We start from the raw sequence: 13,257 nt of genomic DNA, 5'->3' as shown, positions 1-13,257 counted from the left end.
CTGCGCGGGAGCCGACCTTTGTTTCCTACCCCCTGCCCGCCCCGCCACCGTGCCCGCGCCCCGTGCCCCTGCCCACAGGTGCGGGTTTACTTCTTTGCGTCCACCGGCATTACCCTGGCCCCGCAGCTACGGCTCACCCTCTGTCCACCTCTCTTCTGATCTTATTTTTCAAACATTTGTTGCGGCCTCCTTCGTGGTGTCAGTTCTTTTAACTGTTTCCTCCCGTTTCTGTGGTCCTTCCCACTTACAATACCACCGACTTAAGGGGAAGACCCTTCGCTGTTTCCTCTAGGCTTGGCTTGGGCATCTTAATACCAGGCTGTGTAAAGTGTCTTTGAACTATGGAAGAGCCTTTCCAGAGCAATTCTATTTTCATAACCCCCTCTCGTAGAATCACAGTTTCTAAATCTTTACAAGTAACATGACATTTGTCAGAAGGTCCTGGGCGTTGATTAAAAATCATTAAGGCCGAGGCTGGGGGGTGGGGAGATCACCTGAGGTGAGGAGTTCGAGACCAGCCTGGGCCAACATGGTGAAATCCCGTCTCTACTAAAAATACAAAAATTAGCCGGACATGGTGGTGCGTGCCTGTAATCCCAGCTACTCGGTAGGCTTGGGCACGAGAATCACTTGAATCCGGAAGGCGGAGCTTGCAGTGAGTCGAGATCGCGCCACTGCACTCCAGCCTGGGCAACACAGCGAGACTCCGTCTCAAAAAACTAATAATAATAATAATAAAGTTTTTTAAATTATTGAAATAAAAAGGAAACTCTCACTAGGATTGGGGAGTGGACTTTGCCTTCTTGCCTAGGTAAATGCCATTGTAAAATACTCTGCAGGCAATGGAGTGTTTGCATATGTTCTCTTCCTTTCACACTACCTGGATTGTTCTGGGAGGGTGGATATGTATATGTAAATTACCTATACACATTCGTGAACTCTGGAGTGACCTCACCATTGTTGGAAGTGGTAGATATGCAAATTGCAAGAGGAAAAAGCAACGAATAAGCATCAATTGAAGACCTACTATGAACTAGGAACTTTCCCTTTAATGTATATCAGGTATAGGTTGGCAAATAAAAGAACTTGCTTCCTTCACCCTGTCTCCACCAACTCCTAGGCCGGAACTCCCCAAAATAGGTGATCTGCCCAGCATTTGAAGCAGAGTCTAGATTGTTGCTGACTTAATTGTGTCTTTTTTTTCCATACTGCCCGCAAAAATGATGCTGTCAAATGTGGACACTGCTCTGTGGTGACAAAGCACCGGTTGCCAAACATTTTAAAATAATATTTTCTTGGCGGGGCGCGGTGGCTCACGCGTGTAATCCCAGCACTTTGGGAGACCAAGGCAGGTGGATCACCTGAAGTCAGAAGTTCGAGACCAGTATGGCCAACATGGTGAAACCCCATCTCTACTAAAAATACAAAAAATTAGCCAGGTATGGTGGGAGGCGCCTGTAATCCCAGCTACTCCGGAGGTTGAGGCAGGAGAATCGCTTGAACCCAGGAGGCAGTGAGCCGAGATTGTGCCACTGCACTCCCAGCCTGGGTGACAAGAGCGAAACTCCGTCTCAAAAGAATAATAATAATGTTTTCTTAATATATGTAACATTTATTTTTTAAAGCAAATATTTACATGTATTTTATTACATATCTTATACAACATTGCCTAGTGTAGAAATATTAAAAGGTTGAAATTTTAAAATGAAGAACATTTTTTATATCATGCTTTTTAGTGAAAGTTAATTGCTGTCATAACTGGAAAAGATGCTTGTCAAAGATAGGTAGATTCAAACAGATTAAGTATGCCCTTGATTGCATTTATTAAATCATGATACTTATTTTCCAGTCCCATTCATCAACAATGCAAAGACTTCTAATTGAAATTCAACTAGTAAATTTATATCTTAAGCCAAAAGCCAATCCTTCTTGAATGATTGGAAGGTGTTACATTTTTATATTCTTAACAAATGGGTTCCAGCCATTAAGAAATTTCGTTTAAATTAAAAAAATAAGTTTTCAAATTCTGTTTCCTAGTTTTTCAAAGTGTGCAAAGGTTTTGATAGGTGAAACCATTGTTTTTGGTAATTAAAAAAATCACAATATTGGAACCATTTCCAGTCATCCATTTTCAAAATACTTTTTCCTAAATATGTGTTTCTTTAGAAAAGCAGTGACTTCCTCGCTCATGGATAGACTGTCATCTTAACCTTGAAGGGAGAGATTAAGCGGCATTTTTGTTGTTGTTTGTTTTTGTTTTTGCAAGTAAGTGCTAGGTAGCGTACTCTTGACAGCCATTTCTCATCGTAGAACACTGAAATAAAAATGTGCATCTCCTCCATGTTCAATAGCTCATTTTGGGCTTTGCCCAGGAGATTGTCAATCTGCACAGCAAAGATTTTCATGGTCATTCTCTGTCATTACAAAGAATTGTAAAGTTTGTAGCAGTTAACAGGCTGGTTTGGGCTGGTGGATAGCATACATTATGAAGAAAAGGAATGTGAATGGTGATGTTACGTCTAGTTCTTGGAACCTCCTCATATACTGTGTGTGACAGATGACTTTTGACATAGTGACTGAGTGAGAATGCCAGGTCATTAGTATTAGTAAAACGTAATTATTTTTGGTATAATTATTATGATGGCATTTTAAAAAAATTTTAATTTATTTATTTATTAATTTATTTTTGAGACAGAGTCTTGCTCTGCCGCCCTGGCTGGTGTTCAGCGGCACAATCTCGACTCACTGCAAGCTCCGCCTCCCGGGTTCACGCCATTCTCCTGCCTCAGCCTCCTGAGTAGCTGGGACTAGAGGTGCCCACCATCACGCCTGGGTAATTTTTTGTATTTTTAGTAGAGACGGGGTTTCACTGTGTTAGCCATGATGGTCTCGATCTCCTGAGCTCGTGATCCACCCGCCTCGTCCATGAGTGCATTCTTAAACATTTTCCTCATGCATCTCCTTGCACACTCCACTTTGAAGATTATGAGGGTAGCTTTAGTAAGATAGAGTTTCCTGAAGTTAGTTAGCCATTTAAGTAAACTGCAAGTCTCAGGTAAAAAACCAAAATAGATTAGATTGTGTCCTAGACAGACTGGGTTGTTAGAATCTGGAGGTGGCTGGTGATCAATGGAAAGATCACTAGACTAGGAGTCCGGAGAACTAGATAACTTTGTCATCTGCCATCTGCAGTTTGTAAGGATTTGATATGAACAAGCCTGGGCTCTGTAAGCTATAGAGTGCTGGACAGGAAAATCAGGATAAATTTTAGGGAGCGATACCTTAAAACAACCTTGTCCAACCTCGGGCCTGCAGGTACATGTGGCCCAGGACAACTTTGAGTGCAGCCCAACACAAATTCATAAACGTTCTCAAAACATTATGAGTTTTTTAAAAGCTCATTAGCTATCGTTAGTGTTAGTTTATTTTATGTGTGGCCCAAGACAATTCTTCTTCTTCCAATGTGGCCCAGGGAAGCCAAAAGATTAGACACCCCTGCCTTAAATGAACATAGACCTTTGAACTTTTTTCCCACAGAACTCTATCAATAGATGAATCCTTTCCTCTGCCCAGCATCCTGGGGAATAGGTAGGGCAGTAGTTGTTATATCTGTTTACATTAAGGTTAAGGAAACTGTGGCACAGAGAAGTTTTAGGTGATTTGCATGAAATCCCATTAATTGATAGATTGAGGCTATAAGTCATATCTGATTATCTTTAAGTAGTGAGAAGCAAAGAAAAAGGTGGGTAGGTGGGTATGGTCAGCTTTTATTTCTGGGAGAGATTCTAGAAACTCAATGCTTGATTGAATAGCTGACGGAGAGCAGCGATGAAAAACCTTGAATGGTTCACGATGTGAATTCTAGATAAGCAGCTTCTCATCCATAAGCAGACATCCGCATCCCAGACTGGTGTTTCTTTTAAAGAGATGAACTCCAGGTTGCCGTCATTCTCTTTCTAGGGTGCTGTTAAGAGACAGGGCTGGCAAAATAAAATCACCACTGGAGACATAGTGCCTTTGTTTCATTGATGATCTTTCACTCCTCTTAAACCTTTATCAATTGGGAAAATGATGTGAGAGGCTTAATTAAGATATTGCTTACTCCTAAGGGTGAGAAAATTCTGTGGTTTTTTCACTAGCTGATTTTGATTTCTCTAGAATAATTCTGGGTAGCCAGAACAACCAATCCTAAAATCTCTGTTACAGATGTCATTTCATTGTCACTCAGAATATTATGTTCATTTAACCTGTTGAATTCCCAACGAAATTTTAGTATCAGGTAATCATACCCAAAACATATATAGTGCTTGCTATGTAAATACTGTTCCAAGCAAACTACAAGAATTAACTATTTGATTTTCTCAGCACTCTTTTGAGGTAGCTACTATTATTATGTCACCCTCATTTTCAGATGGGGAAACAGAGGCCCAGAGAGGGAGAATAACTTGCCCAGAGTCACAGAGCTGGAACCCAGGCAGTCTGGCTCCAGGGTCTGTAGTTAGCTTTCCTTTTATTACCTGTACTGCCTCCTTGTCACAGGCACCATGCCAGACCCTGGGGAGAAAATGATAAAACCAAAGAACAATGAATTTGGCAGAACCTTCTCAGAAAGATGGGAGAGGTGCAGAGCTTTTTGAGGAGAAACTGGGGAGGGTGGAGCTACAAGCAGAGTCCATTGGTTTAACTCCTCAACCCCCCAGAGAGTTCTTTTTCCCATGGGGCAGTGGACCAGCAATTTTTCTCTCAGTTCTTTGTCTTCCCTCTCAATGTCCCTTAAGTTTTTTCCCCCAGAGATTTGGTCCCTCATCTCTCTTGAGGATCGCAGGGAATTTATTGGAGAAGGAGCTTCTCACCTTTACTCGCAGTGAGAGGTCTGCATTGTTTGCAGGGTCACCTTCCAGGTGTGCCCTTCAGCCTCTCCAGCTTGCTACCTTCCTGTCTGTGGTTACCTTAGAAACGAGGCTCTCCCATCACACTCCAAGTGGCTGAGACAAATTGAATAACAGAGAAGGTGCCAAGATAAATTGTAAAGAAAAAAATGTGTGAAAGAAAGCCAATTTTAGACTGAAGGCTAATATTTTGGGAAGTTGGATGTGTCGTAGTGTGTGTGTGTGTGTGTGTGTGTTTCCTTCCAAATAAGACAAAGTTCCCAGCATCAAATGTGAGAAACAAAAAAGGTGAGATGCCAAGGGGAAGATGATAAAAAACTGCCCAAATCCTGCTTTTAAAACTGAAAAAATACTGTGAGGTCAAGACAGGAGGATTGCTTGAGTTCTGGAGTTTGAGACCAGCCTGGGAAACATAGCAAGAGCTCATCTCTACTAAAAATCAAAAAGATTAGCCGGGTATGGTGGTGCATACCTGTAGTTCTAGCTACTCTGGAGGCTGAGGTGGGGAGGATCGCTTGAGCCCAGGAGATCAAGGCTGCAGTGAGCTATGATCATGGCACTGTGCTGCCACCTGAACGACACAGTGAGACCCTGTCTCAAAAACAAAATGAACAAACAAAACTGAAAAATATCCTTTTAAAAACTAAAAGAAATTTATTGACATGCAATAAATTATACATATTTAAAATGTATAGTTTGATAAGTTTTGACACATACACACATGAAACTGTCAGCACAATCAAGATAATGAACATTATGCTGAAGAGTTTACTGTTGCTGCTTTCTGATTATTTCTTCCCAACCCTTCCCACTGGACACACTTCCCTATTCTGGTCCCCAGGCAATCACGGATATACTTTTTGTTTCTATAGATTAGATTCCATCTTCTAGAATTTTATATAAATGAGATCATATAGTATGTACTCTTTTTTAATGACTTGTACTCAGCATAATTATTTTCAGATTCATCTGTGTTGTTGCTTTTATTTATTGCTGAATGGCTTTTTTATATCAATTTCTGATTGCTTACTACTGGTACATAGAAACACAGTTATTTTTGTATATTGATCTTGTATCTTACAATGTTGTAAACCTACTTATTAGTTCTAGTGGGTATTTTGTAAATGCCATCAAATTTTCTGAGTAGATGGTTATGTTACCTGAGAATAATAACAGTTTTATTCCTTTCTTTCTAATCTGCACTCCCTTTGTTTCTTTTTCTTGTCTTATTGCGCTAGCTAGAACATCTAATGCAATGTTAATAGAACTACTAAGATAAGACATCCCTGCCTTGTTTCTCATCTTAGGGGGCAAGCAATTGTTTTTTCACAATTCAATATGATACTATCTGTAAGTTTTGCTTAGATTCTTTCTATCAGGTTGTGGAAGTTCTCTCCTGTTCCTAGTGTGCTGGGAGCTTTCAAAGAATAGTTGTGTTTTAATGTACAACATGAGGACTATAGTTGAAATTGTTTTATATTAGGAAATTTTGTTAAATAAGTAGATTTTAACTGCTCTTGTCATACAAAAAAAGTATGTGAGATGATTAATATGGGAACTTGCTTCACTATAGTAATCATTTTACTCTTAATATGTATCCCATAACATCATGTTATAAACCTCAAATATACACAATAACATTTGTTTTTTTAAAAAAGAATAGATGTATTTTATCAAATTCTTTTTCTGCATTAGTTGACATGATTATATGGTTTTTCTTATTAACCTGTTGATATGGTGAATTTTCATTGTTGAACCAGGCTTAAATTTCTGGGATAAATTCTACCTCGTCATGATGTATTAACCTTATTATACATTGTTGGATTTGATTTGCTAAAAATTTGTTAAGGATTTTGCGTATGTGCTCATGATACTTATGATAGATACAGTCTGTAGCTTTTCTTTTCTTTTTTTTTTTTTTGAGACGGAGTCTCGCTTTTGTTGCCCAGGCTGGAGTGCAGGGGTGCGATCTCAGTTCACTGCAACCTCTGCCTCCTGGGTTCAAGGGATTCTCCTGCCTCAGCCTCCTAAGTAGCTGGGTCTGCATGTGCGTGCCGCCACGCCTGGCTAATTTTTGTACTTTTAGTAGAGACGTGGTTTCACCATGTTGGCTAGTCTGGTCTTGAACTCCTGACCTCAGGTGATCCGCCAACTTCAGCCTCCCAAAGTGTCGGGATTACAGGCGTGAGCCACTGTGCCCAGCCACTTTTCTTGTAATGTTTTTGTCTGATTTCAGAATAATGCTGGCCTCATATAATGAGTTGCGAAGAATTATCTCTTCTTCAATGTTCTAGAAGACGTTGTGTGGAATTGGCATTATTCCTTCTTTAAATGTTTCATAGAATACCCCAGTGAAACCATTTGGATCTGGAATTTCCTTTGCATAGGAAAGTTTTAACTAAAATTTCAATCTTCTTAGTAGATGTAAGAATATAATAGATATAAGAAATAAGTCTGTGTTATCTATTTTGTCTTGAGAGACCTTTGATAGATTCAGTCTTGCAAAGAATTTGTCCATTTCATCTAAGTTGATGAATATCTTGGTATACAGCTGTTTATAATATTCCTTTACTATGTTGTTAATATGTATAAACTCTGATCTCTTCCTTTTTTCCTGATATTTGTAATTTTTTCCCTAGTCTGACTGCAGGTTTATAAATTGTATTGATCTTCTCAAGTACCTTTTGGTTTCATTGATTTTTTTTCCTAATTTTTTCTGTTTCATTAATTTCTGCACTGGTCTCTATTTTTTCCCTTGTGCTTACTTTGGATTTCATTTTGCTTTTTTCCCCCTAGTTTCTTAAGGTTAAAGCTGAGGTTATTGATTTGAGATTTTTCTAACGTAGACAGTTTTACATTAAAAATATCTCTGTAAGTACTGTCTTACCTACATCCCACAAATTTTGCTGTGTTCTGTTTTCATTTTCATTCAGTTTAAACTCATGGGCCAGGTGCAGTGGCTTATGTCTGTAATCCTAGCACTTTGGGAGGCCAAGGCAGGAGGATTGCTTGAGGCTAGGAGTTCAAGAACAACCTGGCAACATAACGAGACTCTGTCTCTATTTTCAGAAAAGAAAAAGAAAGAAAGATAAAAAAGATCTCACTTTAGAAGTGAATTACTTAGTTTTTAAATAGTTGGGGATTTTCCAGATATTTTTCTGTTATTAATTGCTAAGTTAATTATATTGTGGTTAGAGAACATACTTTGTATGACTTGAATTCTTTTAAATTTATTGAGACTTGTTTTATGGCACCGAATCTGGTCTATCTTGGTAAATATTCCATGCATTCTTCTACTGTTGGGTGGAGTGCTCTAATAAATGTCAGTTAGGTCAGTTTGGTTGGTAGTGGTGTTCAAGCCTTTTATGGCCTTACTGATTTTCTCTCTATTTGTTTGATGAATTAGAGGGTGTGAGAGAAAGAGAGAGAGAGAGACAGAGACAGAGACAGAGACAGAGACAGACAGAGAGAGAGAATGAACTATTTAACTATAATTATGGATTTTTCTATTCTTCTTTCAGTTCTATCCATTTCTGTTGCATGTATTTTTAAGCTGTGTTATTAGGTGCGTACATGGTTAGGATTATTATGTCTTCTTCATGAATTGACTCCTATATCATTGTGAAATGACTCTCCTTAGTCCTGATAATATTCTTTGCTCTGAAATGTACTCTCTGATATTAATAAAACCACTCCAACTTTATTTATTTATTTATTTTTGGGATGGAGTCTCGCTCTGTTGCCCAGGCTGGAGTACAGTGGTGTGATATCGGCTCACTGCAACCTCTGCCTCCTGGGCAAGCAATTCTCCTGCTCAGCCTCCCAAGTAGCTGGGATTACAGGCATGTGTCACCATGCCTGGCTAATTTTTGTATTTTTAGTAGAGACGGGGTTTCACCATGTTGACCAGACTGGTCTCGAACTCCTGACCTCAGGTGATCTGCCTACCTCGGCCTCCCAAAGTGCTGGGATTACAGATATGAGCAACCACTCCTGGCCATTTATTTTTTTGAGATGGAGTCTCCCTCTGTTGCCCAGGCTGGAATGCAGTGGCATGATCTTGGCTCCCTGCAACCTCTGCCTCCCAGGTTCAGGTGATTCTCCTGCCTCAGCCTCCCAACTAACTGGGATTATAGGCATGCATCACCACACCTGGCTAATATTTGTGTTTTTTAGTAGAGATGGGGTTTTACCATGTTGCCCAGGCTGGTCTCAAACTCCTGACCTGAAGTGATCTGCCTACCTCAGCCTCCCAAAGTGCTGGGATTACAGGCGTGAGCCACCACGCCCGGCCCCACTCCTACTTTCTTAAAATTAGAGTTAGATATCTTTTCCACTCTTACTTGTAACTAATTTGTGTCTTTACATTTAAAGTGGGTTTATTTATTTTTTCTCTTCTGATGCAAGGGAACTGTTGATAAAGTGGATGATATGGTTTGGCTCTGTGTCCCAACCCAAACTCAAATCTTGAGTTGTAATCCCCACCTGTCGGGTGAGGGGCCTGGTGAGAGGTGACTGAATCTTGGGGGCTGACTTCCCCCTTGCTGTTCTCATGATAGTGAGTGAGTTCTCATGAGATCTGATGGTTTCAAAGCATGTGGCAGTTCTTCCCTCGCTGTCTCTCTCTCTCCTGCTCCGCCATGGTAAGACATGCTTGCTTCCCCTTCGCCTTCTGCCATGACTGTAAGTTTCCTAAGGCCTCCTAGTCATGCTTTTTGTTAAGCCTGAGGAACTGTGACTCAATTAAACTTTTCTTTATAAATTACCTAGTCTCAGGTAGTTCTCTATAGCAGTGTGAAAATGGACTAATACAGTGGGTTTTTAGTAGGCACCATATAGTTATGTCTTGCTTTCCCCACGCCCCTAGTCTGACAATCTCTGCCTTCTAATTGAGTTGTTTAGTACCTTTACAATCAATGTGATTATTGTTTTGGTTTGGGTTTCAATCTACCATTTTGCTATTATATTTCTCTTTGTCCATCTGTTCTTTCTTCCATTTTTTCTTCCTTCTTTTGGATTGAGTGTATTTTACTGTGGAGATACATATATATACACACACATATATATATAACACATATGTGTATCTATATATAAAACAGATTTATAATTTTAACCATTTTTAAGTGTGCAATTCAGTGGCATTAAGCATATTCACAATGTTGTGTAATCATTACTGCTTTTTCCAGAATGTTTTTCGTTTTCCCAAACAGAATGTCTGTACCCATTAAGCAATAATTCCCCATTTTTCTTTTCTTCTAGCCCCTGGTACCTCTAATCTACTTTCTATTGCTATGAATTTGCCAATTCTAAACATCTCATGTAAGTGGAATCATATAATATTTGTCCTTTTGTATCTGGCTTATTTCACTTAGCATAGTATTTTCAAGTTTTATCCATGCTGTAGCACCTATCAGAATTTCTTTACTTTGTATGACTGAATAATATTTTACCATGTGTATATTAATTATTCTACATTTTGATTATCCATTCATCTGTTGATGGGCACTTGGGTTGTGTCAACATTTTGGCTATTGTGCAAGTACGTGGTTGTCTCTGTTTTCAATTCTCTTGGATGCATACCTAGGAGGAGAATTGCTGGATTGTATGGTGGATTATATGGTAGCTGCAGTGGTGTTACCATAGCCTACTGCAGCCTTGACTTGGGCTCAAGCAATCCTCCCACATCAGCCTCCCAAGTAGCTGGGACTACAGGTGTGTGCCACCATGCTCGGCTAATTTTTAGATTTTTTGTAGAGATGGGGCCTCACTATGTTGCCCAGGCTGGTCTCGAATTCCTAGGCTCAAGCGACCTTCTCATCTCAGCTTCCCAATGTGCTGGGATTACAAGTGGGAGCCACTGTGCCCAGTTATGTTTAACTTTTTGAGACACTACTAAACTGCTTTCCACAGTGGCTGCACCCTTTTACATTCCCATCATCCACACACAAGGGTGCAAATTTTTCCACATCCTTGCCAAGGACGCTTGTTTTCCCTTGTTGTGGGTATAAAGTGGTATCTCATTGTGGTTTTGATTTGCATTTCCCTTATGACAAATGATGTTGATTATCTTTTCATGTGCTCACTGGCCATTTGTATATCTTCTTTGGAGAAATACCTATTCAAGTCCTTTGTCCACTTTTGAATTGGATTATTTGTTTTGTTGCTGATGAGTTGTTCTTTATTTATTCTGGATATAATTCCATGAGATATATGATTTTCAAATGTTGCCTCCCATTCTGTGTGTTGGCTTTTCATTTGTGAGTGTCCTTTGATGCACTGAGGTATTTAATTTTGATTAAGCCCAGTTTATCTATTTTTTTCTTTCATTGCCTGTGCTTTTATTGTCATACGTAAGAAGCTATTGCCAAATCCAAAGTCATGAAGATATTCCCTTCTGTTTTCTTCTACAAGTTTTATAGTTTTGCCTCTTAAAAACTTAGTTTTGTGATTCATTTTATCTACTTTTATATATGGTGTAAGGTAAAGGTTTTATCATGAAAAGATGTGAGATTTTGTCCAACTTCTTTCTTTTGCATGTGCATATCTATTTTTGCCAGCCCTATTTGTTGAAAAGATTGCCGTTTCCTCATTGAATGGTCTTGACATGCTTGTCCAACATCAAGTGGGCATATATATGAGGGTTTATTTCTTGGGTCTCTATTCTATTATATTGGTCTATATGTCTATATTCCAGTACTACTGTTGCTTTGTAGTAAGTTTTGAAATTGAGAAGTCTGAGTCATCTTTGTTCTTTTTTGAGATTGTTTTGGCTATTTGGGATCCCTTGAAATTCCAAATAATGTTACGATAAGTTTTTCTATTTCCATCAAAAACCCTGAAACAAACAAACTCCGTTGAAATTTTGATAGGCACTGCATTGATTCTGTAGATTGCTTTGGGTAGTATTGGCGCCTTAACAATATTGTCTTCTAATCCATAGATATGGGATATCGTTCCGTTTGTCTAAGTCATCCTTAATTTCCCTCAGCAATGTTTTGTAGTTTTTAGTGTATAAGTCTTTTACCTCCTAGATTAAATTCACTCCTAAGTATTTTATTCTTTTTGATTCTCTGAAAAATAGAATAGTTTTCTTTTTTTTTTTTTTTTTTGAGACGGAGTCTCGCTTTGTCACCCAGGCTGGAGTGCTGTGGCCAGATCTCAGCTCACTGCAAGCTCCGCCTCCCGGGTTCATGCCATTCTCCTGCCTCAGCCTCCCGGGTAGCTGGGACTACAGGCGCCCGCCACCTTGCCCGGCTAGTTTTTTGTATTTTTTAGTAGAGACGGGGTTTCACCGTGTTAGCCAGGATGGTCTCGATCTCCTGACCTCGTGATCCGCCCGTCTCGGCCTCCCAAAGTGCTGGGATTACAGGCTTGAGCCACCGCGCCCGGCCAGAATAGTTTTCTTAATTTTATTTTGAAATTCTTCACTACTAGTGTGTATAAATACAACTGATTTTTGTGTGTTTATGTCCTGCAACTTTGCTGAATTTGTTTGTTCATTCTAACCTTTTCCGTGTATGTATTCTTTAAGGTTTTCTACATATAATGTTATATCATCTGCTAATAGAGATAATTTTACTCCTTCCTTTCCAATTTGGATGGCTTTTTTTTTTTTTTGCGTAATTACTCAGGTTAGAACTTACAGGATTATTTTGAATGGAATTGATTAAAGTGGAAGAACCTGTCTCATTCCTGACCTTAGGGGAAAGCTTCCAGTTTTTCACCAGTGAGTATGGCTCTTTCATGTATGGTCTTGATCACGTTGAGAAAGTTTCCTTCTATTTTTGGTTTATTGAGTATTTTTATCACGAAAGGATGTGAGATTTTGTCAAATGCTTTTTCTCCATCAATTAGGATGATCATGGTTTTTAAAGTTAATTCTGTTAATGAGGGATATTACATTGATTGATCTTTGTATGTTGAACCATCCTGGCATCTTGAGGATACATCCCACTTGGTCATAGTGTATAATCCTTTTAATATGCTGCTGAATTTATTTTGCTAGTATTTTGTTGAGAATTTCTGCGTCTGTATAAGGGATATTGGTCTGTAATTTTCTTGTGGTTTCCCTATCTGGCTTTGGTATCAGGGTAATGCTGGCCTCATTGAATGAGTTAGAAAGTATTCCTGTCTCTTCAATTTTGGGGAAGAGTTAGAGAAAAATTTATACTAATTCCTCCTTAAATATTTGGTAGAATTTATTAGTGAAGTTATCTGATCCTGGGGCTTTTCTTTGTTGGAAAATGTATTAGTCTGCTTGGGCTGCCATAACAAAACACTACAGACAGGGTGACAAAACAACAGACATTTATTTCTCACAATTCTGGAGGTTGGGAAGTGCAAGATCAGGGTACCAGCATGGTTGGGT

Source organism: Rhinopithecus roxellana, chromosome 8 (assembly GCF_007565055.1).
Source record: "Rhinopithecus roxellana isolate Shanxi Qingling chromosome 8, ASM756505v1, whole genome shotgun sequence".
In the NCBI taxonomy this organism is placed as follows: domain Eukaryota; kingdom Metazoa; phylum Chordata; class Mammalia; order Primates; family Cercopithecidae; genus Rhinopithecus; species Rhinopithecus roxellana.
This window is presented reverse-complemented; position numbering follows the sequence as displayed.